Here is a 4903-nt window from a genome sequence, read left to right as displayed (position 1 = left end):
TGCATCAGACACCGACAGACTTAATATGAAGAACATACATCACACACTACAATACACTACACTGTACTATGGCCCTTGGGTATGAACAGGCCAGCTGGACAGCTCATTTTGACTGATTTAATGCTTTTATGGCTTGTAGTACAAAAGAGAATTTGGATCTGTTCTTGGTCAGAAAGGGTGGGTAGAAACGTCAGTAATTTAAAATGAGATACCAGGGGCTAAGTGTTGTCACATACAATGTTATTGGTCTTTCTCACCAGTCTTTGTAAATGTGTTCATCCCGAGTAACTAACTGACATTTGCAATTGTTCTGCCTTTTTTCTGTGACTCAGTGGCATTCCCAAACCAGCATTTGATACAGCACGTTAAAACACTTCCAATGAAAGCAATGTAGAACATTTGGAGTCTTTTGTTATTGTCATTTAAAACAAGCAGTTTCTTTAAAAAGTACATTCTTTGCTGTGTCTTAGTTTGCAAAAGATCAGTCCATTAGTCCCATCTGAGCTTGTTGTCCAGTACAATGCCAAGGTATTTGGAGTTTGTAACAACCTGAATAGGCCCCCCATTGATAAAGATGTCGGTGTGTAGCTGTGACTTTCTAAAATCTATGGACATTTCTTTGGATTAAAAGTGTGACTTATTGCACCATTCTAAAAAAGGAGTTTAGAACAGTCCCATTATCTATCTTCCTATCTTGTAACAGACTCACTAGAGCTGTGTCATCTGCATATTTAATAAAGTGCTTGTTTTGTAAAGTGCTAGTGTATGCATTTGTGTATAAAATAAGTAGTAAAGGAGAACAACACACATCCTTGCGGAGAGCCTGTGGATGTTGTCATTGCATCAGACAGATATGAGCCTACTCTGACCCGTAAGATTCTACTGGTTAGAAAGTCCATGATCCAATAAATAATACCTGTATTAGGATATAATTCACTGGCTAAAATGTCTGCATGAATCTTAGGATGCATGGTGTTGAATCCAGGTTAAAAGTCCACAAATGGAATTTTAGCATGAGTCTTTGGTTTCTCAAGGTGAGTGTGAAAAAGGTGTATTAAATTTCATTAGCCCTGTGAAGGCTTGATAAGAAAATTACCAGGGGGTCCATTATATGTTGGTGGGTTTGGAATACAATGTACCTTTTTACCAGACGCTCCAGGCCCTTCATGACCAGAGATGTCAACGCTTAAGGTCGTAAGTTATTGGAATCTGTGGGTCTTGGCAGTTTTGGCATGGGTACAATTGTAGGTGTTTTCCAGAGGATAGGGACTTAACAGAGGTTAAAAGAGGAGTTCAAAATGTCAGTGAATGCTGGGACTAACTGTTCTCTACAGTGCTCAGGGCCAGGGCTCTTCCATGGATTACAGCGACTAAAAAGGTGAAAGACATCCTATTGTCTAATGTTTAGGACAGATCCAGGGGGTGGAGGGGGCAGCACGATGCCAGCCCCAGCATTGCTGCCCTTGTTTGGCACATTGGCAATGGTCTTTCCTGCCATGCCTCATGGGAGTTGCCTGACACCAGGGTTGCCTCAATCTTCTGTCTGTAACAATTCTTATCCAGCTGTATTTGTCTTTTAATATGTCTTTGTATGTCCCTTTTGGCTGTGTCATTCTGATTCCAGCATGTTTTTTTCTTATCAATCAAAAGATGCCTTAATTTATTGGAGATCCAGGGTTTGTTGTTTGGAAACACTTTTGTGGTTTTTATGGATATGCCATTGTCTTCACAGAAATTGATGTAGTCAGATATTGTTTCTTCCTTTTCATTTATATCAGTTAATGTATCAGTGTCCCATATTGTGCAATCTAAACAATCCTGTAGGGCCATAATACCTTCATTATTCCATAGTTTTACTGAGCTCTCCCCCTGCAGGAGCCTCTGATGGCCGGAGGTAAACCACAGTGGTGGGAGCAATGATGAAGAGTAGTTATCTTTGAGAGTTCCATAACATAGAACTAAAAACGTATTTTTCCTGGAAGGACAGTCCACATACTGGTATTATGTGCATAAACACTTTTTTAAAGGAATTATTAAAATCTCCTAAGATAAACACAGGGGCATCAGGAGACATTGAATCAAGCTTGTGGGAGAGATTGAAAATAATGTCCAGTGCCCTTTCAAAATTTGCCTTCGGGTGTAGCTATACAACAGTAGGAAATATCTGAGGGAACTCTCTGGGCAGATAGAAAGACTGAAGGGAGACGCATAGCAGTTCAGTACCAGTGGTACACAAACTCTCTCTCACCACCACTGTAATCTCATCTCGGATAAGTAGACAGACCCTGCCCCCATGGTCCTTCCTAGTGATTGGAGTGTCCCGATCAGTCCTGAACACAGAGAAGCCGAGGGGTCCGACCTTACTGGATGTGTTGTTGTTGTCCAACCATGTCTCTGTTATAGCCATGACACAGGCGCTCCGGTACTTGTGCAGGTGGTAGATATTTGCAGTCAGCTCATCGGTTTCAGTCTCCTCAGTCTTTGCAGAGTACCCCCTTTTGATCATTGTTGGCGCTTTGTCCAAGAAGTCCATGTCTTTGCTCTGGTCCTTGCATGGTTCAGTATGGAGTTTACTACGGCTGCATGATTGATAGATGATCACATATCCGTAAGAGGAATTCCTTGCTATATTGGATTTAACCCGCCACACTAGTAGTCCGAGTAGTATTGACTAATTATGTTCAAGCGTACTTTGGTATCATTCAGGTAGTGATGGCCAAATGAAGCGTCATGAAACTTTGTAAAAAAAAAAATGTCTTTATTTTCTGAACCCACTAACTGTCTCTCTCTGTTCAACAAAGGATTAAAAGCACACTAATTTGTGGCCAGGTTGGTTCAGTGGTAGACCAGGCGCACATGACCTGAGAGGATTATGCCTTGACGCAGGGGCCCTAGGTTTGAAATAATGTTCTTCAAAAACAAAAGCACACTGAATTGCCATTCCTTGAGCCTTTTTCTTTAAATCAGAGGGTTTCCAATCCTATACAGAATCTGAAGGTATTATTATTATTAATTTTATTTATTTATTCACAGTTTTCAGTGGTGATCCATGAATGAAAGTCTGGGGAAGTTAGCAGATGTGATGTGTTAACATTCAGTTTTATTTTAATTTGTTTTGCGTCCGCAGATTCCGTGTGGCCCTGCTCATCGTCTTACTTTTTAGTGGAAGTAATCAGTAGTCATTTAGTACCACCCTGTAAAGGATAAGGGGTTACAGCTAAAGTATTGACGGATGCTGTTGTAATGTAGTGTGTGATATCACTTTGTGACTTCTAGTAACTATCCACAATGTTCCAGTTCCAGGATTTCTGCCGAAAGTTCTTCCCGATGCATGTCTTTTCGCCGATGTTTGTTACCTTCCGATTTCTTTTTGTTGAAATACGTGAAGTACATGTTCCCCTCAGCTTTTCTTTCCATCTCCTCTACGTCTCTATCAGTGTATGTAGTGACACATGATCAGTTGTGGAGTGTAGGAAACAACTTTCACAAAACAACAAAGTTCCTACAACTTCAAATGCACAGTACTGACAGATAGAAAAGGTTACAAAGAGACACACACAGGCATATTGCATGAAAGACACAAACAACAGAGGCACATAAAAAAGTCTACATACAGATTACATACAAACATACAAACACACACTCACATTTGCTAGGTTTAAGCACGTATAGTGGTTTGTGTCAGGACTACCATATTTCATGTTCTTAACATTTTAGTGAATGAACATTGGAGCATTTCCAGAAACTGGTATCAATCTACAAAAACCTAGGGTCCCTGTGTGTGTGTGTGTGTGTGTGTGTGTGTGTGTGTGTGTGTGTGTGTGTGTGTGTGTGTGTAAAGGCATTTACACGGGTCAGGTCAGGAATGGATATCTATCGCACACACCAAGCTTGGAACAGAGATTTTTCTTTTCCTTGCCACTGCTCCCCCATCTAACATCAAACATTCAACAGCCATAAATGCTGGAAAATATCTCAGTGGCTCTCAATCTCCATCATCTGTAACAAGGGCTATGGAGTCAGATCAATTACAATAAATTCAAACACACAGTAAATGTCAAATAAAAGCTGTTTTTCAGTTGCTTGACCAGAAGGTTGATCTTGAAATACAGATGTGATTTTTTCAAAACAATATTACAGGTCTTGTTTCATAAAAGCTTTTAACGTCAAAGTTAATATTATTTGTAAGCACAACCATTTCTGATGTTTCACAGCTTCTGCTTTTACACTGCATGTCACAATGCTCCTGCTTTTCATGGCAAATCATTATCAAAATGTTACTGCTGGAGCAATTATCTCTTCCATTTGCAATTATGTGTCAAAATGCCTTTAATATTTCACAGTTAGTAAAGTTTACAGACAGCATTTTTTTTTTCTTTGATTGTTTTTAGCAAAAAAAGTTCAGAAATCCACTGTACATTAGAAAGTACATTGGGTAAAGAGACCCTATTATGCTTTTGGGGATTTGTCTCATATTTGAGTGTTCATAGAGTTATTTTCATATGTTTTAAATGTATGCCACAAAAACCCATTTCACTCCAAATGGAGCTTTCTCTCCCACAAACAACACTGCCTGCAAATGCCAGCTCAATCTTTCATATGTGCTACCCATAGGTGCTGCCTGAGCAAGCACATTCCGCCTTGTGGCTCCTTTGAATTTGGTTGACCAATCAAAAGAGACTAGGCCAGCTGACCAATCAGAGCAGACTGGGCTTTTCATGAAGCACCAAGAACTGTTTCAGGCAGAGGGTCTGCAGAATATGGCCTGGCTCACCTTTAGCTGTTGGCTTTTCTGGTCGCCATCATCTTCAAAAGGAGTTGAACTCTGAATGCGAATGAATGGACTCTCTAAAAATCTATTTTGTTTTTCACTAACATAAAGCTGCAAATTATCCATGCATTT

Source organism: Etheostoma cragini, chromosome 10 (assembly GCF_013103735.1).
Source record: "Etheostoma cragini isolate CJK2018 chromosome 10, CSU_Ecrag_1.0, whole genome shotgun sequence".
Taxonomy (NCBI): domain Eukaryota; kingdom Metazoa; phylum Chordata; class Actinopteri; order Perciformes; family Percidae; genus Etheostoma; species Etheostoma cragini.
This window is presented reverse-complemented; position numbering follows the sequence as displayed.